Source organism: Diadema antillarum, unplaced genomic scaffold, assembly GCF_040938485.1.
Source record: "Diadema antillarum isolate AM-2024a unplaced genomic scaffold, OU_Dant_1.0 seq00000716_RagTag, whole genome shotgun sequence".
NCBI classification, from domain to species: domain Eukaryota; kingdom Metazoa; phylum Echinodermata; class Echinoidea; order Diadematoida; family Diadematidae; genus Diadema; species Diadema antillarum.
In genome coordinates, this window is record NW_027271620.1 from 306,891 (window position 1) to 332,098 (window position 25,208).

Below are 25,208 nucleotides of genomic sequence, written 5' to 3' on the forward strand. Positions count from 1 at the left end.
CAAAGTGAGTCCAAAATATCAAAATATCAAAATTATCCAAATAACAGAGATTCCAAGTTCGGAGCTAGAGGTGGACACGTCCGGCGTCCGTGACCACCGCTTGACCTTTTTTTTTTTTTTTTTTTTTTTTTTTTGACCACCGGTCTATGTAGTCTTTTGTCAAGGCTCTCTTCCCAAATTGCTCTCCACCATACAGCAAGAGGGCCTTGGTAAAAGGCTAGATCGACTAGAGCTACTCCATCTTACTCTGCTAGCTCTGTACTCGTACTGCTACTGTACGTACATACTCAGAGTGTACGCAATACGGATGACTTGTACGCTTGCCCGGCGCCCAACACAAACCCGGTATAACCCCACGAATAGTACCGATTCTGACAGAAAATTCGGTGAAACGGCCAAGAAAGAAAGCGTGCGAAAGTGAGGAAGTTCATGGCAAAATACTTTAGCATCTGGTAAGTGTGCAACTAGTTTAATGTACAATGTGCGTTTCGACGTTACTGTATTATGAGATCACTGAGATGCACAGACTGAACCCGAACGATGCTGAATAGGCTAGGCCTAAACATTGACGTTAGAATTCTGCCTCAAGTAACAACTTCAAGTAAACGGACTAACATTACTAGTAGAACTAACGTTAGGACTACTAAACGTTAGATAGGATCATAGGAGAAGTTGATTGTTCTGAAGCCTACGTACCTAGCCTACACCACCAGAGACAGAATGTGTGGCGAGAGTTGAGTACGAGTACGATACTACTTCAGTACTTGTTTACGAGCCGGAAACGATTCAATATCCATAGAACCACACAGTCAGACCTACGTGGGGTTCCGCCTAGACAGAAAGATCCGTCTGTCCGGAGGACTCTTTTATATTTTGCCATTAACGCTGTCCTCCGTAGACAGACGGAAGGTTGCAGTACCCATTGCTGTGTGGATGTTCTTAACCACTGTCTCTATGGAAAATTGGGTGAGGTACCTCACCCTTCTCGATTGCGTCTAATTCACGGCCCTAGGTCGGCAAATTTAAGCTTGTATGGTGAAATTATTTTTTTAAGAATACGTTACACTCACCAGATTAATGAATAATCCAACATTTTAGGAGAATTTTCAACGTAAAACACAGCCTGTCGCGTCGTCACATTCAAACTGCAGAAACATACACTATGAATCTATTAGCCAATCACATGCGAGGTAGTTTCTACGTATTTGTTTTACTAAAACACGTACCTCGCATGTGATTGGCTTACCAATTGTTACAGATTCAAAATGGCGACTTACTGCTCGCGAACGGCGATGTTGCGATATCGATAAAATTTCTGCATTATAACCGAGGTTATGTGAGTATTTCGATTGCACAATGTGAGAAATTTATCCCAAATATTGCTGCATAATGTGTCATGTCATGTCATACTTGTTTGAATGTAAAAAAGCTGTCTGAAATTTGGTTTATCGTAACGTTTGATCTGTGCGCGACTGCTCCACACAGGAGCCGCAATCATTGACTTCGGTCTGTATACGGAGGGGATCCGTGAAGCCAGACGCAGTCTCTGCGGAACATTCCCCGACGGACAGATACAGACCGATCTTTCGGTCAAGGTTCCGCCTATCTACGTTCGTTGTGTATGATTTCCTAAGTTGCTGGATGTTCGAAGCCGCCGCTCAATAATATTTGAAGCCTGTGCCAAACAGGATCTGCCGCGCAGATACGAAGACAATTGACTCGTGTCTCATTGCATAACACCAGCCACTTTCAAAGGAAGATAGAGTAGTCTATGTTTTTGTGATGGAATTACTTTTCGCTATCCCTTCTTACAAAAGGTAGATGGTATGGTACAGACACGAGGATGCGCGAATAGAAATTGAGCAAAAAATGCTGAAATAAAGATGAAAATTACTAGACTGGGCATACCCGGGCACTAATCTGATATAGATAGGCCTATCTATCAATAAAGAATTATACTTGGAAGATTATTTCATGTTAGAAATGTTAGAGTTCTACTTCTAGTTTCATTTGTGGAAATTAAGAGGAAAAGTGATAAAACCAGCTTTCCAGGATGGCACAGTTTTCATCATTTTCACATGATACAGCTCTGGTTTACACTTATGCGCAAATTTCTGGACGGAATTGACTTTTGATTTACATGCTTTATAAATAAGTGAAATTTCATTTAATTCAGTAAATACACTGTAATTAAGCAAAATATGGCCAACATTATGATAACATTCAAAATGAATCGTCAGATTGCTCAGCAAGACGGCGGCGTCGAACATCGATCATCAAAGGCACAAGTGCACCTGTGGAATTCTTTTGTACATCAATAGAAATCTGACAACTGTTTGAATAACTACAGCCAGTTGGAACTCCCTCCTCAAATGGTATAACGTGGAACTTTTATGCATTGTACTGTTCAGGGCGTCACATACCTTGGACGTAGACCGACCAAAGAGGTAGTTACAGGTAGATTTAACGTTAGATTTAGTACTAGTAGGCTCGTAAAGTGACAAATGTTAGGGCCAATAAAGTGTGATAATAGTCCAGATATCAATCTGCCTCCAGTACCCCCAGAAAAGGGGGGTTCAAGTTGAAGCCTCGTACTCGTAGACGTAGGCTTGTATTTATAGGCTCTGCTATAACGTTAGATCTAACGTTAGTGCTAGTAGTAGTAGGCCTATCTAGCTTTTAATAGACTAGTAGTAGTAGGCCTATCTAGCTTTTAATAGACTATTAACATTTATAGATCTATACAAAAACAAGAAATGAATGTGAAAAAAATTCAATAACCAACTCATTTAATTTATCTCAACTATGAAGACAAGATTTCTAATGAAATTCATTTTAAATTCATCAAACAGTCCTTCAAGACAAAAGTGATATCAAAGGATTAGAATATACTGTATAAATCTATATTGACGTTCTTGTCAAATATTATTAGGGGGAAAATGACAGCTAGAAAAAATAATAGCTTGTTGGAAAAGTGCATTTACATCCGCTTTCTACATCCTATGTATTATCAAAAGAGCGAGGGGTGGTCGGTTTTAATGTAGAACACCTACTTACAAGCTTCAGGGCAACTGAGTGCAGAAAAATAATACTCCATGCCATGCGTTTTAAGCCGCCATCCAGAGCGTGTACCTCAGATTGCATTTTCAGCGCGTGCTTGTGAATTCGGAGTATTTCCTCCACATGTAAGTAGAATTTCAGGCATTGTGAGATTATTCACATTTCTATTGATAGAAAAATATTGCTCTAATGTTTTTCTATCAATAGATACTTATTAAAATATCTCACAATTTGCCTGAAATTTTACTCACATGTGAAGAAAATACTCTGAATTCACAAGTGCGCATTGAAAATGCAATTTGTGGTACACGCTCCAAGATAGCTGCTTCAGATGCATTAGTTGTTATTTTGACGTGCTCAGTTGCGCCGTATTTTGAAACCAACACCCTTACCCTCTATTGACAATGTGTAAAATGCACATAATGCTTCTCCTATACATGTGCCATTAATAATCTACAGTATCATTGTTTGGCTGTTGGTCTTGTTTAAATCGTTTTTTTTTTTTTTTCAGTAATATCGATATTGAAATACACAATTCACAACTTACCAAAATCAAAGATAATATGCAGCATGTGCAAACGGTACATCATCTTTCACTGACAGCCATTTTGAATAATCGTGTGAACTCTCAGTGCATATTGTATAAGCTGTTTTTGCGAATTTCGCGAATCACAGTTGGATGGCGAATTTAAGAACACGCGAAAATGTCTCCATGCGCCCTGTTGATAGTGCATTTTAGTAAGCATTGGCGTCAATTCGCGAAAACAACATCTCGCGAAAATGTCTATGGCCTCGTCATTCGCGAAAATAACAGCGTATACAGTACTGGTGTAGACAAGATATTAAGTGTTCATTTTAATTTCAGGAAACTCTGCTCTCGCGAAATTCTCGAAATTAAATGCACACAAACATTCCTTGTTTTACAGTATTGCCATCACTCTTCGTCCGGCGTCTGTCGTCCATTGTTCGTCATGCAAAACTTTTTATATTTTCATCTTCTTGAAAACCCCATGACCAATTTTTACCAAACTTGGCAGGTATCATCCCTAGGGGGATACGATCGATTCGTTCAAATGGGCACCATGCCCCCAGAATTAAAGAATCTGAGTTCCAAATTTGTTCATTGCAGATCCAGGGGTGCCCCCCATTGGAGTCGGGGGGGAGGGGGGGGGAGGGCGGGCTCCAAATGCAGGCTTAAATTGTAACTTTTCAGCTTCTTCTTGAAAACAACATGATAGATTATCACCAAACTTGGCAAGTAGCATTCCTAGAGGGATAAGATCATAATGTGCTCAAATGGGCACCATATTTCCCTTGTGAGCCCAGGGGCCTCAAACCTCCTAAAGTAAGGAATATTCAATGATAGGTTTCTCTAAAATCAAAAGTGATATTGAGCTTTAAGTCTTTTTGTTCAAAACTGCTTAGTCCAACTTTCTAAGTACAGTGTACTTGGCTGGTATTTGACCAGTGTGATGGAATACAGTGCATTGCTGTTATAACGAACTTGATTATAACGAAATTCCAGTTACAATGAAGATTTATGGCAGCAACATTATCAACTCTCTGTAATTTTACTTATGCCTCCGCCACGAAGTGGTGCTGGAGGCATTATGTTTTCGGGTTGTCCGTCCGTCCATACGTACGTCTGTACATCCGTCCGCTTTCGTTTACGCGATAACTTGAGTAATATTGACTTGAATTCTACCAAACTTGGTCCAAGTATAGAGTATGATGGGGCAATTAGTTGGTTAGATTTTGGGTGAAATCTGCCAAAGGTCAAAGGTCAAGGTCAAATCATGAAATTGTATCCGTTAACGCGATAACTCAAGACTGGATAGAGCAAATTTCACCAAACTTTGTCGGAGGATGATGTATGATGGGACAATTACTTGATTAGTTTTTTAGTGAAATCGGTCTGAGGTCAAAGGTCAAAATCAAGGTCAAATCCTGAAATTTATCTGTTTACGTGATAACTCAAAACTGGACGAAGCAACTTTCACCAAACTTGGTCCAAGGATGAAGTAAGATGGGGCAATTACATTGTAGATGAGTAGTTTTTTAGTGAAATTGGCAAGAGGTCAGAGGTCAAAAGGTCAAGGTCAAATGCTAAAAATGTTGCTATTTCCCCAATATCTATGCAATGTCCTAATGTATTTTCTTGAAACTTGGTGCAGACATGTACTACTGCATAAAGATTCTCCAGAGAGAGTTTCATGTCATAAGGTCAAAGGTCAAAAGGTCAAAGGTTAGGTGAAAATGTTGTAATATCACATTTCCCACAAATGGTTCAATGTATCTTCATGGAACTTGGTACATACGCATGTACTGACTGGCAGAGATTATCTAGGGAATTTAGGGGTCATAGACATCGGTCAATAGTCATGGGGTCAAAGGTCAAGGTCAACTCCTCAATATTTTACTAATAAATTTCCCTCGTACACTAGTATATGAAATGCTTGCATTATTAGTTTTCAAACGTAATATATTGTATACACACTACCTAATGGAGATTCTCCAGGAAATTTCCAGCCAGAATGTCAAAGGTCAAAGGTTAAGGGTCAAAGGCCAGGTTTCAATGCCCCCCCCCCCCCAAAAAAAAAGATCTATTTTGTACTGTAATTACACTCTTTCTTCATACCTTCGAAATTACTCAATTCATAAACTTATAAAAGGGTCCATCAGAATTCAAGTAAAACTTCTCAATTCCCCAAATATGTGTACCTGCACTCTTCGACAATTATAGCAAACCCAGTTCAAGGAAAGTGAACATTCAAGTCATTTCTGACAAACCTGTCATATCAATATTTTGCCAGTTATGTGAAACTGTCATGGATCACACATTGTGAAGACATTGTACTATACGCCTATTGGGAGAATCATGCATTATGGCGGAGGCATCAGTCGCCATAGCGACATTTCTAGTTGTTTATTCAATCGGTTATAACGAAAATTTCGATGTAACGAAAGGACTTCGTCATAACAGGAGTCCTCTGTTTATGCGGGTTGAGGGTATTATATGCGATATTGAGGGTTTATGCACTGCAAGTCAACAAACCATTAGCAGTCCTACCGGTCAGGTCTTTTGGCCCACTACTTCTTCTTTCTTGCCCCATACTGTTACCCAACTGCCTCTACATAGTAGAGCAGGTCTTAGTCCCTGTACCATAAACGATTAGCTCTTCTTTCTCAGGATCTAGCAGTAATGGGGCTCTTAATGGAACAGACAATATCTTCTTACATTGTTGTTTAAAGATATATGTGGGGTAAAGGGGAATTACAGTACAGCTGAAAGTTAGTCTGAAAAGAAGTCATAAGATTTTCTAGCAAAAACAATGAAAATTGGATCAAAATTGGGTGAAAATAAGGAAGTTATGACATTTTGAAGTTTTGCTTATTTTTCAGGAAACGGTTCGTGAGCAGTCATTATATGCAAAATAGTAAAGTTGTCTGAGGTGGAACCTTCGTAGTTGTCTGCCGATGTATGCCAGATCGGCGCTTTACGCAATTCCAGGTTTTGAGCAGCTGAAAACTCCGCTTCGCGTAAAAGTTTACGCATTATTGCATGTTTTACATAATTTTTGCATAGTTTGTGTGGTTCTTACGTGAACAGTGCGTGAAATATGCGTCAAATATCAGTGATCGTTCACGAAAATGTTGCCGCTATTGCGTTCATGCACGAATCATGCGCGAATCATGCGCGATTCGTACGCAGTTCATTAATGATAATGGGCAAGTCCAAGATAATGTCCCCTTTGATGCTCAAAATTCATCTGGATTTGATTTAAAAATTATTTGTATCATGTTGTAGCCAAAGAGTTAAATTGCGTATTTCCAGGAAATAGAATATTGAATTATGCAAATTTATGCAAGAAATACTGCCTTAAGTTGCATAAATCAAAAACAAACCTTACATATGGGACAAATGAAAAATATTCATCTGAAATCAGCTGAATATGTTCTTGACCTAGTTCCTTTATGGACATGACCCCTGCATGAGCTAGTTTAATTTCCAATTGGTACAGTTGAATTATGCAAATTATGCATTTTCCCAGAGCGAAGTGTCCCATACGTAAGGATTTGAGTATTTTTTTAAGTTTTTTTCTGAAGATTTCTAACATTGACCAATCATACTTTAGGAAGTTCTAATTTATTCATTTTAACTCCAGATTAGCAAAACTAAACATGTTGAAATTTAATTTGTCCTTCATCTATACTGATTAGATTTTGCTTACATATGGGACAGATGCCTTACATGTACATATACCATAATGGGACATTGCATGCAAAGTGGATGGGAAAACCTCCTTTTGACATGGATGCTATATGTACTTATTTGTTTGGTTAATGGTTATCTTTGCACCTACTCTGAAGGATATGTCTATATCTGCCTTTCCTATTCAGTTTACCTCAGGGAGAGTGTAAAAACAACATTATTGAGTCATTCTATAATTAAGAAAGGAAAATATAGAATCTATTTCTACTTGTATTTTCTTATTTTCGTGACAGGCTGTGCAGCTGGTCTTCATTTAACATTCCTCCTTTTAACATTTTGATATTGGACATTTTCTTAATTTAGTTACCATTTTCAACTTTACCTCTGTACAAAATGACTTTGTCCAAGGGAATGGGATTCTCTGAGTATCATTTTAGGTGCAGTACACTGTTCAGCATGTACTACAGCCTCAAAGGGAAATCAAAACAATTTTACTTGTGGCACTCATCAATGACAACATTACAGGTCTTACTGAAAATTCACTTGAGGTGACAGCAGGTATCTTTGTCATTGACAGCAAAGGAAGAACCCTACTTTATTTAGAATGCTTTATTTTCATATGATGTTTAATGTGATATTTCAACTGCACACCCCAAGAATATGTCACGACTTATCAAGGTCATGAACATGATTTCTGAAAATCCTGTAAAATGAAGACTAGTTCACTTTTGCCATGAACCACGATATCAATACTAATTCTGTGGTTGGAGTGCTAAAAACACAACACAATCAAATGGGGAATTCATTTTTCTTTTTTATTTGAAGAGACAGATACATGTATGCTCTGAGACATCTTCATGTATTATGTCAGGCCATAACTCACACTTACTTCGTACCCCACATCTACACATCAAAATGCATTGTAATCTGGTACTGTATTATCAAATGAGGTTATAGAATTTGTCAAAATTGTAAGTTTCAGATTAGTGAGTTACTTAAGTGTTTCAAATCTAGAATTACATTTTCTCTTCGATTTGAATGTACAAATGATAGTCTTTCCTGTATCAGCATAGACACAAGCATGCTGTACATACTTATGTACAACGTCGTCTTTAGTTTCATAGAATTGAAGCCAAGCAATTTTTTTCCCCTTTTTTTTAAAAAGCCAGCATAGGTACTTCTACATTCTTCTCTCTCTCTGGTCTACCATGGTTTTTATGCCTCCGCCACGAAGTGGTGCCGGAGGCATTATGTTTTCGGGTTGTCCGTCCGTCCATCCGTCCTTCCGTCTGTCCGTCCGTCCTTCCGTCCGTCCGTAATGAATTTTGTGGACAGGGTAACTATAAAAACCTTTTGAGGTATCCTAATGAAACTTGGCATGTATGTGTATTAGGGGGTGAAGTTGTGCCTATCAACTTTTGGGTGCACATGCTCAAGGTCAAAGGTCAAAAGGTCAAGGTCATATACATAAAATTTCACTATTTCCACCATATCTATGCAATGCCTGAAGATATTTTCTTAAAACTTAGTGTATACATGTATTACCAAATTAATATTCTCTGGTGAAAGTTTGGGTCATGAGGTCAAAGGTCAAAAGGTCAAGTAGAAATATTAAAACTTCACCTTTTTTCTCTGTCTTGGAAATTGTTCAAGGTATCTTCATGGAACATATTATATATCAATATACATGTACTGACTGGCAGTGATTATCTAGAAAATTTAGGGTTCATGGGGTCAAAGGTCAGGGATCAAAGGTCAAGGGAAACACTTCAAAATTTTACTATTTCTGTCATGTTTATGCAATGCTGGCAGGATTATTATATTTTTTACACTTGGTGTGTGTATGCATAACCTAATAGAGATTCTTTGGAAAGTTTTTTTTCTTTTGTTTTTGCCTCAAAGGTCAAAAGGTCAAAGATCAAGTGAAAGTGCTGAACTAATAAGCTTTTCCTCCATATCTCGGAAGTGGCTCAAGTTATCTTGAAACGTACTACATATTTATGCATGTTCTGCCTGACAGTGATTATTTTATGAATTTTAGGGTCAAAGGCCAGATGAAAATGGTATCAATTTACTATTCAATACAGAAATTGCACTTTTTCTCCGTACCTTGAAAATAACTCAATGCATAAACATATGAATGGGTCAAAGTCAAGTCAAAGTCCTTAATTATATATATAATTATATTATTATAAGTAATTTCTTGTAAAGCGCTATGTCCAGTTACAAACTACTCAAAGCACTTTCTGCTCTCTCTTGAGAAAATAGAAAAGGTACAAATAAATAATACATTACAATACAGTGCAATACCATACAAAACAATACAATACAATGACAACGCCCAACAGTAGAAGAAAAAAAAAAAAACCACACACACACAAAAGAAAAACCCTAATCATATCATTGAGCAAAAAAATATGCCTTGACATGTTGTTGAAAAGTATCTAGGCTGTGTATGCTACGAACATTATCCGGAAGTTTATTCCAAAGTGAAGGAGCCATATGGAGGAAGGCGCGATCCCCGTAGGTTGTCCGAGTTTTGGGAACATGTAGCACCGTCGAAGACGAAGAACGTAGGCTATAAGCTGACTGCTTCACTGTGACCAAGTCCTGAAGATACTTCGGAGCCATGCCATGTAATGCCTTGAAAACAAGAGTAAGAATCTTGTACTCAATCCTCTTCTTGACTGGAAGCCAGTGGTATTGTCTTGGTATTGGGGTGATGTGGACATTCTTCCTCACACGAGCTAGAACACGGGCGGCACTGTTCTATACCCTTTGGAGGCGACAGATAGAAGAGTTAGGCAGACCAGTTAATACTGCATTACAATAGTCAATGTTTGACGATACTAGGGTGTGAATAACCTTGACTGCATCAGATTCAGACAAGAATCTGCGAATTCTTGCAATGTTCCTCAGATGGTAGTTGGCACTCTTACAGGCACTTGTCATGTGGTCATTCATATTCAATCTGTTGTCTAGGATCACTCCAAGGTCACGAACTGATTCCAAGAGCGACAGATTCTGGCCATTCAGGGAAATGTGTTCCATCTCAAACACAGAGTGTTGATGTCTGGAACCTATCAGGATCACATCAGATTTGTCATTATTAAGTTTCAGGAAATTGCCACTCATCCAGTCCTGCATTGCCGCCAAGCAATCCTGAATTTGCCGACAACAGATCTGATCGGTTATTCCTGGCTTGAAGGCCACATAGAGCTGCGTGTCGTCAGCATAGAGATGATAGCTTAGGCCAACACGTCTTGCTATGTCACCAAGAGGAGAAGTATACATGGTAAAGAGGATAGGTCCCAGCACGGAGCCCTGCGGGACACCACATTCGATGTAGCACTGCTTTGATGAAGAATCCAACAAAGTAACTACTTGGGATCTCAAAGTCAGGTAAGAGTGGAACCATTTGAGAACATTTCCAGAGATTCCAAAACGATGCAACATTCTCATCAGCATTAAATCGTGGTCCACAGTATCGAACACTGCGGATAGATCTAAGAGGACAAGGAGTACCATCTGTTTCTTGTCGAGGACTAAGAGGATATCATTTGTCACTTTGACAAGAGCAGTTTCCACACTGTGCCCTGGTTGATATGCGGACTGCAGGTTCTCGAACAGATCATTTCCCTTGAGATACTTGCACAGGAAATTTCCAACAACTTTCTCAAGAACTTTGGAGACAAACCGTAGTTGCGAAATCGGTCTATAGTTGTCGAGAGAGTCAGGATCAAGAGTAGTCTTCTTAAGCAGGGGCGTGACATGAGCACGCTTGAAGATGTCTGGGACAATGCCAGCTTCAAGGGAAGAGTTAATGATCTTGATGATGATGTCTGCAAATCTCTCCTGGGCCACTTTCACCATCCACGTTGGAACAGGATCAAGGGCACACGACTTGCAGGGCGAGCTTTTGATGACTTTGGAAACCTCGACTGATGATTCGAGTTGGAAGGAGAGCCATGTAGAGGAAGGAGGGTGGGAAGTTTCATGAGCTGTTCCACTGGCAGAGAAGTTGGATAGCACAATGCGGATGTTGGATATCTTCTCATGAAAGAAGTCACTGAACATGTTGGCAAGATCTGCTTCACTATCATAGATAGTAGGTAACCTTTTTGATTTTGACCTTCGTAGGAGCTCATTAACCAGACCAAACAGAAGCTTTTGATCACCATCACAGTCCTTTATCTTCTCCTTGATATGATCTTTCTTGGCTACAGATGCCATATCAGTGAAGATATTTCGTTGCTTTGTAAACTCTTTGCGATCCATAGGGAGTCCTGATTTACGCCAGCATCTTTCTGCCCTCCTTTACATGCTGTTTACACCTGTGTACCACGGCACTGGCTCACGTTCAGGTACACGTACAGATACAAACTTAACTCCCAAATACATGCTCTCCTATTCATCCAATTAAACCTAGGTCAAGGAAGGTGAACATTAAACACATTTGTGACAAGCTTGTCGTTTTAATATTTTGCCACTTTTGTGAAAATGTAATCACACATTGTCCACACGTACTATCTGTACCTACATAGGAGAGTCATGCATTATGGCGGAGGCATACCAGTCGCCATAGCGACATTTCTAGTTAAAATCTAAAAGTTTCAGGAAAATTTGATGGATTTTTTGCAGAAGCTACAATTTACATGGCAAAACATAATCAATGATTACAGAGCAAAATGAAGTACAGTTGTTGTTGTGTTTTGTGCTGCATTTCAAACAATCATAAAGCTCTATGAAAACTTAGACAATTTGCAAGGTTAGCCTAGACCTACTGAAACTACCCACTTCAAACTGTATTTGCAAATATATGACATTAAATTTTAAAGTTGAAACTATCAAGACTACAAATTAGTCATGGTTGGCTATATCAAGGTCGCAAGCTAGAATTCGCACATTTTTTTTTTCCACTTAATAAAAAATATTGACCACATAGTATTAAAAATGGGCTAGAAATAGAATGCCAAAATACAGTATCTGGGCAATTCCACGGTAACTGACGTTACACGTAAGGATTTTCATGAAATTGTTTACCTTGTAATTTTGTGAATGAAAGCACCTTGGGCTTGCAATTAGCATTGATGAATAGGTTCATGAGAATGAAGAAATAGGTGGAAAGTTTTTCTCTCAAACTGCATTTCTTATCACATAGCAAGTGAAAATGTGTCGGTAACTGACGTTACGGAAAAAGGACATGGGAAATTATGGTGTAGATGTAAATGGAAATATCTCATGTCCCTGACTTTTAGCCTTTATGTGTTTAATATGGCAATACACCTAGGTTCTTAGGAACAGGTGTGCAAAATAATGTGCACTTTAGTTGCCTCCTTTTACCACCATGCCAATTTCAGTGAAGGCATGACGGTAACTGACGTTACGTAACTGACGTTACGCTTACATTTGCCATAGGGTTTACACATGCAAAATCATGATTGGGAATAGCTATGTGATATTTCATAATTCTGACCATTCAGAATGATTTAGTTGATATGGAGTCATACCTTGGTTCATCAGTCATAAATACACAATGAAATGAAACAGTAGTCCATTTTCTTTGTGTTCTATGAAAACTTAAAGGTAAATATGTCAGTAACTGACGTTACGTAACTGACGTTACACATACTTTGCCGTAGGGTTTACAGAGAACTAATTTATTTAACAGGTTATTATACTGCTGCAATGTACCAGTGACAATCCCAGGCAACTACAGCAACAAATTAAAACAAAATCTAAAGACACAAATAATATTGGGTGGGCCCTTAGGGGCACCCCCCCCCCCATGCCATAGCACAGTTGGGCAAAAATAATGTAAATGCACAAGAGGATATTTCTTGACATTTGTCTGAAGATTTAATTTTTATTCAACATTTATGATTACACAGAGTCATTAGTAGATTAAGCAGTTCCAAGTATAAATATATTGACATGACTAAGGGCTTTTTTGTTTGTTTGTTTGTTTGTTTGTTTTTTAATGAACAGGAAAGTTTTTATCTGTACATAGAGTGCTCCACCCATAATACCTTGTACTACACAAAACATGGATATTTTTGTGCTTGAAAAAAATATCAAAATATCTTGGGGAAAAAAACATGTATCAACTCATAAATATGCATAAATATGTATGAAATCTATTGTGATTTATTTCGCCTTCTTTTCTTTATTTTACTCCTGATGATCACCATCATCAATTGATTTAAATGAAAAGTGTCGCACTTTTAATATTTCTCTGTGAAGAAGAAAAATAAATGCTTTTTTTGGTTAAAAGAGCATTATTGTTTTATTCCTAGCTTGAAGTAATTTAACTGTTTTTCTTTTCCTTTTCACTGATATATCACGGCTTGCAAATACATTCAAGATACCAAGAAATCGGACTTTGCAACGAAAGAATACTAAAATCAATATAAAAAACTCTTCCTGTTCATAATTATCATGTGTTGTATTACAAAATGTCCCTGCATGAATAGAATAAAGTAATCAACAAATACACACTGTATGAACAATTTTTTTTAAACCCTATAGAATCCTCTCTCACTTTGAGCAACATCAGTGTTAAGTTTCAAACAATAATGAGTACATGCCTTACGTACCATAATACAAGATGAGCCATGTTAACTACACCACACATTTAAGTGCAAGAGAAGAAATATCTGTTTGTGCATTTGCCTTGAGGTAGAAACTTGACTAAGCTTCCTGAAAAAAAAAGAAAAATGCCAGCAAAAGCAAACATTGGTGAAGATTGTTAAACTGTTGGTATACAGCTGTGCAGAAGTTTGTTGTTGTTGTTTTTTTTTTGTACAGAAAATGTGGTTAACATGCAATCATGTCACTGATTAGGCCTACAAACTTTGGTAGCTTTATCATCCCGTAGGGCTGGGAATGTACTAATTTGAGTGCATATACTGCATGTGGCAAACTAAACTTCCAGATGATTTAACCTTAAACTTGTGCTGAATCAAAAATCGAAAGCTCAAGCCCCCCCCCCAAAAAAAAAAAATAAAAAGATAATCATGGTAAATGAATGAATAAATGAATTTAGAAATAATAAAAAAAAAAAAATATCCATGGACATACCATGGTAATGACATCATTTCCTATGAAAGGGATTGGTGCTCTTTGTTGTAAGTTGACTTCCCAGATGTATTGAAATGGCCAAAAGTCAAAAAATTTGCCTCAGTTATAATTACTGTCATGGTAACTGACGTTACATACTCGTGTATGACGTTTCGGTAACTGACGTTACACATTTTGTAGTGTTCATTTTGACTCTCCAGTATGCCAAGTATCCTTATTTCTGGTATTAAAATAAAGGCATATGGGCATACATTAGAAATCCCAAGTTACATCATACAGCTCACTTCCTTTGATGAATAAACTTAAAAATTCCTTGTTTTTGGTAACTGACGTTACATCCATCATTATCAAAGTAATTAACAGTTTTTATCAAATTCTTTAAAGCTACCAACTTTTTTTTTCTATCATGTGGTAAAAGACTTCTCTGGTAACTGCATACATATAGAAAGATTGTTGTTTAGAGTACTAATAAAGTGGATATACAGAGAGTAAGTTATGCGACAATACACTTTTCACCATCGAGTTATAGGCATATTTTGGCAGCCATTTTGAAAATCAAAATGGCCGCTTTTATCAAAAAACATAATGATTCTTAAAACTTCAACTCAAGTACTGTCTGAAAATGTATGGTGTTTGAAACAAATATCATTTTGAATTTTTGGCACCTGTGTCCTAGTTACCGTGGAATTGCCCATCTGTACATGTAGACACCACGAGGACAGTGTTAATGCATGAAGGAATCCGAACAAAGGCATTTTTAATGGGTGATTATTTTTATTTGTCTTGATTTTAGCTACATTAGGTACCTGAACCAGGAAAGTACCCACATACAAGTCTATTTCATTTGTTACATGTTGTATTATGATTTGTGGAACTGAATATGACACTATGGAGAAATCGTAAGTCATTTCCATGAATGCACTTGCACACTAAAGATAAATGTCCCATACGTAAGTTGAGCCATGTCCCATAGGTAAGGCGTACTTTCGTTAATTAAATCAACTTCATGAAAATATGCTTTATTCTTTGAAGTGAAACTTTGCTGAAAGATTCTTCAGTATTGTGCCTTTCTTCACTTCTAAACAGAACTTGATTATTAAGAGAATTCAGAGAATTTTTAATTCAAGCTTTACTTTGAAAAATTCAGTTTTTCTGTGGTCCCATACGTAAGTTGCCATATTTTTCTTAATAAAATACTTAACCCAAGGTCAAATGTGACGCACTCCGTCGGAATGAGTCAAAAGTCGCAAAAAATGAAATCGTAGTTATGCCTATATGTGAATTCTACAGACTCTAAGCTTTACACTGATATGTAATACAACTCATTTCGATATCCCTATAGATCATAAAAACGAATATAAACTACGTTTATGAAGTCAGTCCATTTTCTGAATAACGGAGAAAATCACTCTCAAAGTTCAGGCTATGTTCAAGCTCACAACCTGTTTCTTTCACGGGACGAAACAATACAGCAGTCCTGCTTAGCGACGGCGTTTACGCTCCATCGCACGCACTACCGTATAAGGCGATAGCTTGGGTATGTAAGATAATTAACCAATCGCAGGACAGGTCTGTCATTAACGATTCTGACCAATGCGGCAGCCCGAATGTAAACTTCGGCGCGTTGGTGTCAGTGTCGCTGCCGCCGCATGAATGAGTCGGTACGCGTTGTGTGTCGGCTGCGTTGAGCTTTGCCGCAAGTTTTTAACTCACAAACAATAGGAAACAGTAGAAAGAAAAAAAAGGCACGCAATGCGTCTTACGAGAAGCGTCTTTTAGCGAGGGCGTTGATCGCTTCCATTCTCCTCCCATGTTGTTGTCAATGGAAACTAAAGAGGATGCGTTTAGCAAGTACCAATACCTAAATAGAACCTGAGAACCTATTGTAGGCGGGCACGCAATGCGTCTTACGAGAAGCGTCTTTTAGCGAGGGCGTTCATCGCTTCCATTCTCCTCCGATGTTGTTGTCAATGGAAACTAAAGAGGATGCGTTTAGCATGCAAGTACCAATACCTAAATAGAACCTGAGAACCTATTGTAGGCGGGGGTTCAAAAGACAGCATCGGTAGAAAAAGTCAATGAAGTTAATTAACGATAGTCGTCTTTTGAGATCGTGTTCTTTGCGTGTACTAAAAACCCTCAAATTACGCACATGGTCGTAATGTTGCAGAGCATCAAAGACTGCTTTCGCGTCAGTTCTGCTGCAGCTGTACACAGCCGTAACATTCTGAATTCCCGCCATATTAGGCACATTTCCTGTATAGGCGTTGCGTGCACAGTAATTATCGCTTATCACGCTTGCCAATGCTGCACATATTATACGTATCAGAAGCAAAGGTTGATGTAGGCTTGACAGCTTCACGTCGGGTTTACAATGATTGTATCATAAATATACTTCTTATTCTCAGTCACTTTTGTTATACCATAGCATATAAAAAACCATTAACTTGTAGCTTAAGCTGAATGTGTGTTTTTTTTTTACATCACATTTGCAGTTACAATCTTTCTGCATTTGAGAAGTGGAGTATAGATAATAATACTGACAAATATTCGGAATTAATACTTAGGCCTTCTTCATTTCGTTTTGTATTCACAAACCTTATTAGAAAAATGATTGCTTGATTACTTTCGGGTAAAGGAACCACCGGAAAGGAACCGCATTTAATTGTCTTGTTAACGAACCTAAGCTAATAGTGAACCATATTTCATTGTGTGATTAACGAACCTTCAGAATAATCAATTGTATTACCCCCCCCCCCCAGAAAAAAAAAAGCATTTCAATGTCATGCGTTGTCAATAGTGATAAAAGGCCCGTTTTTATTTTGTAGTGTGTCTCAGTACTCCTGTGCTTATTTTTAAGGGTGTGCCTCTCTCAATGATTGCGATTGATGTTCAACTATTTCTTTCACGCAACCTTCAACAGGAAAAAGCTGAAATTCAGGCAAGGAGACGAGTTTTCTTCCATGAGATACAATCATCAAGACACACATCTATTCCCGAAAGTTGTGTGATTGCTTATGTGCTAAAGAATTGTGTCCATTACATGAATCAGGCACTATACAAAACGGTTGAAATCTACTGAAAGTCGAACTTCGTTTTTTTTTTTTTTCATTTCATTTCCATTTCAAGCTGGGATAGACTAAAAATTAGTTTGTCTATACTTGCAGGAGACATTACAGTTTTCCAGTACATGCTCCGCATTTAAACAGTCGCCATATTTTCGTGGTCAGAATCAGATAATGGGCACATGATATGTTATAAAAATAAACATACAAAACAACGAATACGCCATATGTACAAACATTATGAACTTCAATGAATTAAACTTACCTGTGACATTCCGCATAAAAAACAAGCACGCCGATTAAATAATATTTTAATAGAATTAATAGAACACACAGCGATCATGCGTGGCAGATCAAATCAAGTTCAATTGGTGAGAAAGCTAAATGAAGTTAAAAAGTTGACTTCTTTTCGTTTCTCTTTCAATTCATGAAAACAGAATTACATTGTATATCTATTGAAGAGGATTGTCTCTGTTGCGAACGATCGCCATATATAGCACTGTTAGTCTTCTGCGCAAATCCGAATCCCTAAATACTTTAATTTTTGCTTGATAATGTAATAACCCTGCTAATAACTTTATAAAGGACTCGCAAATTAAAAGTTTCAAACCGTATACTAAAACATTAGTACGCGGTGTATTAAAAAAAAAAAAAAAACATTTTGAATGCGTTGTGTGTTAGCATGTTAATAGCATCAATCTGCCTTTTATTTTCCGTACGTAAAGCGCACAGAAACGTAACCAAACGTTACCAAATACAGTGAAATGCATTTTACGGCGTGGTACTATCATTAGAAGTATATCCCATTCCTTTTTTTTTTAATTTGCTTGAAGCAGTCGTCAAACCATGTGTCATTTTCGTAGCGACATCACTTAGGAATTAGAATGTATGAAGATAATCGTTACTCATTTATTTTGTGCTACTATTATAGCACTTATATACATTTTCCAACTTTTATTGACATGCAGTATTATGTTACTGTATGGTTACGATTACGAATGTTGGTTATGAATTCAAAAGACTGGTTCATTAATCGAACTATAAAGGTAATAGTTGTTTTGAAAGTAGTTCGGTACAAGTTCAAAACGCAATCGAAGTCATAGTCATAGGGGGAACTGATAGCTCTAGAAAACTTGTTTAGGCTCGTAAAGATTGCCGTATGCAATCTTTGTAGAAAGTTTTGACTTAGGCCATCTTTTGAGTATTTTGAGAAATTATATAAAGAATTATTTGTTTTGATTATGTCAAGAATAAGTTTTGAACTATGAGAATAAAAAGGCGCGGTTACCCAAACAATGTCGTACTTCGATTAGACATGATGGGTAAAGTGAATTCATGACTTGACTAATCCTTACTGAATTGATGATCACTTCTGTAAACCATCAGTTATGTCTTGTAGATGATACCTCTGTAATCGCAGTCAAAATTCTTTTGAGCGATGAGACGAAAACCAACAAACAAAATGCCGTGTATCATCGCTCGAGATTCCAACATTTGGCGTCACCCGACCAACAATAAGTGACGAATCAAATGGAGTATTATGTTGTGGGATAGCAGACTGTGTTACGATTTTTAAATGTCGAGATTCCAACATTTGGCGTCACCCGACCAACAATAAGTGACGAATCAAATGGAATATTATGTTGTGGGATAGCAGACTGTGTTACGATTTGTAAATGTTTCGAGCAATTGTTAAAAAAAAAGAGAAAAATGAGGCAAAGTTCAAGAAATTAGAAAAAAGCACGTAAATGCAGGCGATCATGTTTGATAATCAAAGTAAGAGATTACAATCGGCGGTGCGGATGTATATGATTGCCTTATTTACATGTCTGATTTCTGTAAACTACATGTATGTTATATTTAAATTTAAGTTCCCTTCCCTCCTTGATAAATGTTGCGTTGGGTTTTTGCTATAGGCAACGACAACAAATGCCTACCATACATCAAGAGATGACCTATACATACATGAAACACAAAAATTCTGTACGTTCTGATATAATGCAACTGCTTGTTTGTTTGTTTGTTTGTTTGTTTTGAATTACCATGGTCTTTGTCGGGGGAAAGATGAAGAAAAGTAGTAGAGTGTATCACTCTCAAATCCGGATGATTGCGATAAGTGTGTATCCCCGCCCTTTCTATACAGGTAAACGATTTAAGTTTGGTATGCAATTATAAAAGCCTGCACGAGTCACGCAGAAGAACTGATTCCGCGATCACTTGTAACCTTTCATAAAATTCACGTTTTAAGATAGTAACGATAACTTGTAGGAGATAGAGTAAGTTAGCGTCCCTGACTGTGGTTATGAACACAAAAGGGGACTGAAAAATTCTTTTACAAATTAGCAGACATAATGCCGATCCTCCAACACTGTTGCTCCATTCCGTCACTGATTCTGCTATCAATAGCGAAGAAAGAATACTGGTTGCGTGATTCTCCACCCCTTGATAGCAGGAAGTTTACCTTTCATTGTTTAAGGCTTCGTTGATGCGGGGTTTAAGGCGTGAACAGTGTCGTCCGAGTTCTTTCATTCGAAATTCCTCAGAATACGCAATTCAATGGGCAATTAACGCTGCTACTTCGCAAAGCTGTTAGCCAAATTCTTTGCAGATTTGACCTCTCACATGTCAGCTACATGCAATACACGACAAACAGCTATCATTACAAACATTCTGATTAAAAAAACAAAACAAAATGAAGAAGCACACTTTTGAGTAGCGACACAGCTTTCTGTCCCTTTCTCAAATAGGTCCTACTTGAGTCTAAAAAATACACAGATGACAAGAGTCAGAATATCCTCCAAAGGGAACACGAGCTATTTGGGCATTAATAATGTCTGTCTTCCGATTTCTCTCCATGCCGTCACGGCCCAAACCATCATAAGAAATAGGGCAAAAAGTTTTATTAACCAGGGAAATAATAGTACGCATTACATACATTTGGCGAATTATCACCCGAATTGTCGACGGTATATAAACGAGAATAATTGACAACTTAGGCCCTACTATATCTCCAGAGATGAACTTTAAACAGCAAGTCACATACCAGGGAACGAAAGTAATGATTATTTGAATGAATTCATTAATGAGGCCAGTTAATAACCGTTGTAAAAGTACACACACGCATAAAGAGGTTTCAAGTTCGATATGTGATCATTGTATTAGCTCATAGATAAAGTATCATAAATTTTGCATGATCGTTCGTTGGAATTAATTTTCTCAGCGCGATTTGTGCGTCACATCAATCACCACTTCATGAAATGGAGGGCACGTATCAAACGAAACTCGCTGGTCATGCAATCGATGGCCTTGGTCAGCTCACTATTATTGCGTAATTCTAAAGCCCTCGCCGCTTGGCCGCCGACGCCGCCGCGCGCACCATGCTTTGTTTTGTCTTCAATGGGGTCAAGAGCAATGCCTCATTAGCATACACCCTAGCAACGGAGGCGGAGTCTCGATCGGGCAAGAACAATAGGTGCGAAACGCAACGCAAAGGCGAGCGTTCGAAAAAAATGTAACCGAAAAAAATTGTCTCAGAAAAACTGTGATTTGGGACACTTGTACTCATTTTTACACGCTGAAATTTTCTGTACAAACAGATAAAACATCAAGGAATCAAAATCCGTCATAAAAAAAATTCGACCCGAGCAGTGCTTCCCCTTCATTTTCGGCTCATTACGGGAAAACTCCCCGTGCGACTTATGACTCATTTTGTCGGAGCGCCACACAAATGACATCAAGCTTAAACACAATATTCTTCTCAGGGATACTAGTCCTATTGATGATAAACGGTCAAATCCAAGTTCTCCTTCATTACTTTTCAGAGGTTTGAAATCACTGAATGTCCCATACGTAAGGTGCGCGATATCTTGGACTTGCCCTAATGCGTAGATTATATGTGGTTTTTCGTGGACCTCAGTCGTCAGGCACAACCACGAATTCGCCCTATTCGGGGCCCTTTGTGTGCCTATGCACTGAAAGTGCGTGGTTTGTTAGTGATTTTTGAGTGATCTCTCCGTAGTTCTTGCGCAATTCATTGGTGATTTTCATCGCGCAAATCAGCGAAGATTCTCGACGGAGAAGCACGCACAACCAAATTTCTTGCGTGATTCATGCGTTTACGCGACTTATGGGCAGTGTGACCAGGGGGGCATTTCATGAAGCATTTTGTCCGACAACTTGTCGGACAAAATTTGCTTTCAGCCAATCAGAAGCAAGGATTTCAGTAGCTTTTAACAGTTTGTCAGACGAAATATCTGACAAATTGCTTCATGAAATGCCCCCCAGGCCTTCAAATCCTGACATGTCTGACTGATGATTATTCAAGTTAGTCAACCAGGAAATAACATATTTTACACTGAGATAACAGAAACATTAAATTTTTGTCATTTTTGTACACTAGCAATGAAAAATTGAGAAGTGATGACATTATCCAGTCATTTGCATAGTAATATCAACTGTACGAGAACTCTTCTGCAGAGGTACAAACCTGTAAGAGAAACTTCACAATGCCATAACTTCCCTAATTTTTTGCAGTGTTGCTCAAATTTTCACTTGTAAGATTTCAATCTTTCGTACCAGACTAACTTATAACTTGACTTCAATTGATCTTTAAAACTCGACTCTCCCATGAATTGTCTATATTTTCTACCCTTTAGGAAGGATGAGCATGTAGGCCTGAATGCTTGGGAGCTTGCCCAGTGGGAGATGTAGGCTAGTCTGGGGATGGTCACCGTGCGACCTTGGCACAACCTAACCGCAGGTCGCAACATGTTTTGAACATTTCCAAAACCTTGCATCGTCAAGGGACCTCACCTTTGTGGCGGCGAGCTGCTGCGATCTGGTGCGACCTTTGGGTACCCAGTGAGCAACTTTACTGCAGCTCGCAGGAAATCGCTCCAGCTGGTTCCAGATTGCAGGCCCATGTCGCATAGTGGGCATTTAGGCTTAACAGCATTGAAAATTTTGAATTTTGGAGAAAAAAAATGCTGAGTTGCAGTAAGGAGTTCTGTGATTCACTAGATTATTTCTACAGCTCCTGGCAGAATCTGGTCATGGAGCATCCTGGTTTTCATGTAAAGAACGAAGAAAGGTTTAATTTGTCAGTGAGTTAAAGAACTTGAATCTGTTTTCTCCTTACATAATACACTGTAGTAATAATCCCATTTCATTATTGGAGCAGCAAACCCTGTTTCATTTTCATTTTCAGATCAACAAATATGTAATGTAACTTTTAGATTAATTAACCCCTTTTCCCTTGCAGATCTACAAATCATATTTCGTTTGCAGAAAACTTTCCTCATTAATGAACTGTCAGATTAATGCAGCAAAAAAAAAAGAAAGAAAAAGAAATGGATTCATAAATAAACTCTCTTTCTGTTCTGGAGTAGTGAACCCTATGTCATTTTCAGATTAACAAACATTTATATTTCACTTTCTGATAAGGGAACCTTGCTTGCAGTAATGAGTCAAATGATCGTTATGCAAAAAAAAAGATTAGATTAAGTAAAATTGTTTTTTGTCCCCGCCGAACAAGTTCGAGCAGGGGACTATGAAACGGGCTCCGTACGTGTGTGTGTCCGTGTGTCCGTCCGTGTGTGATCAAAATGTTCAATTTGCTACTTCTCTGTCATTTATGAGCCGATTTTTATTCTGTTTGCTTTATATTAGAGCACTACATGGGAGCTTTGAAACAACTACACAGAATTTCAGTTGTGACCTTTGACCTTGACCTTTGACCTATATTGTACATTTTGCTACAAAATGCTACTCCTTCGCCATTTCTAACCCGATTTCGATTCCGTTTACTTTATATGATAGCACTAAGTGAAAGCTTCAAAACTTCTACACAGAATTTTGACCTTTGACTTCTTTGACCTTTGACCTTGATTTTTTTGACCTGTATTGTACATTTTGCTACAAAATGCTACTCCTTCGCCATTTCTAACCTGATTTCGATTCCGTTTGCTTTATGTGATGGCACTAGGTGAGGGCTTCAAAACTTCTACACAGAATTTTGACCTTTGACTTCTTTGACCTTTGACCTTGATTTTTGACCTGTATTGTACATTTTGCTACAAAATGCCACTTCCGGCGGGGACATATATTACGCACCGTGTAATTTCTACTTTTCCTTGTTTAAATTGTCAGGGTGAAGATGTAGAGAGGGAATTAGCATTGTCATCTGTGGAATGCATGGTAAGATCAAGGAGGTTCGAGAGGTGAAGTTGTAATTATACAATGTACCCGCGCTTACACGAAGTGTATTATGAGGGGGTGTGTGGTCAGGCGGTCTGTTGCAAATCTTGCATTACGAACTCTCACAGTTTTGAAGCAATTTTTATGAGACTTGGGTTACATGATGACATTGAGGTATAGATGTGCCTTTGATGATCAGGGTTTGAAACCACCATCTTTCTGAGCAATTTGAAGATTTGTTTTGAGCTCTAACAATATGTTGTCTATATTTTGCTTGTTTATTGTATCCCCCGAACAGAGTTCGGAGGATACTATGGATTTGGCCTCGTCGCGTTGCGCTGCGTCCGCCGCCGCCGCCGCTGTAGAGATTTCCTTGTGAGCGCTGTACCAGCTGCGTTTCTTCTCCGATCGTCTTCAAATTTGGCATGAAGGTGTATTGTGGTTAGACAAAGAAGCCTATTGTTTTTGGTGATGGCACCCTCGCTTGTTCCATCTTTATACATGAAAAGGTAAATTCAATATGGTCTACTTGTGAGCGCTCTACTGGCTGCAGTTCTTCTTCGATCATCTTCAAATTTGGCATGAAGGTGTATTATGGTAAGATGAAGATGCCTATTGTTTTTGGTGATGGCGCCCTCGCTTGTTCCATCTTTATACATGAAAAGGTAAATTCAATAGGGTCTGCTTGTGAGCGCTCTACTGGCTGCAGTTCTTCTTTGATCATCTTCAAATTTGGCATGAAGGTGTATTATGTTAAAGATGAAGAGGCCTATTATTGTTTTTGGTGATGACGCACTCGCTTGTTCCATCTTTATACATGAAAAGGTAAATTCAATAGGGTCTGCTTGTGAGCGCTCTACTGGCTGCAGTTTTTCTTCGATCATCTTCAAATTTGGCATGAAGGTGTATTATGGTAAGACAAAGACGCCTATTGTTTTTGGTGATGGCGCCCTCGTTAGTTCCGTCTATATACATGAAAAGGTAAATTCAATAGGGTCTGCTTGTGAGCGTTCTACTGGCTGCAGTTTTTCTTCGATCATCTTCAAATTTGGCATGAAGATGTATTATGGTAAGACAAAGACGCCTATTGTTTTTGGTGATGTGGCGCCCTCACTTGTTCCGTTTTTATACATGAAAAGGTAAATTTTAAAGCGTCTGCTTGTGTGTGTGACGCTGGCCTTGTTTATCGACAATTTTTTTTTTCAAATTTGGTATGTTGATATAGTCAAATCTATACATGTATACCTATTGATAATGCTGACCTCACTATTCCAGCTTTTACAGGGTCAAAGGTCACCTTGATCATGTCAAAATTTGCAAAAGTGCTTGTTTATGCAATAACTTGATTGTTACTCAACAGATTTTATTTAGACTTGCTAGGAGGAGTATGGGTGATCATTCTACATGAAGGACACAACAGTTTGTGGTGACGGCGCCCTCAGTGTTCCGACTTTGGATGCAAATGCACATTTCTTGTGTGTACTCCATCAGCCACATTTAATTAGATTTTCTTCAAATTTGGCAAAAAGGTGCTTTATAGTGAAATGAAGATGCCCATATTGTTTTGGGTGGTGGCGCCCTCGCTTGTTCCGTCT

The 25,208-nt window shown here is 38.2% G+C and overlaps 1 protein-coding gene across 1 annotated transcript in view; it reads left to right on the forward strand.

The window, feature by feature from the left end:
- The first annotated feature begins 246 nt into the window (after positions 1-246).
- The window catches only part of LOC139737939 (ADP-ribosylation factor 1), an 84,499-nt gene continuing 59,537 nt past the window's right edge, over positions 247-25,208 (forward strand). The window contains exon 1 of the mRNA XM_071648603.1: positions 247-452. The gene's annotated coding sequence lies outside the window, so the exon portion shown is untranslated. The remainder of the gene's footprint in view (positions 453-25,208) is intronic.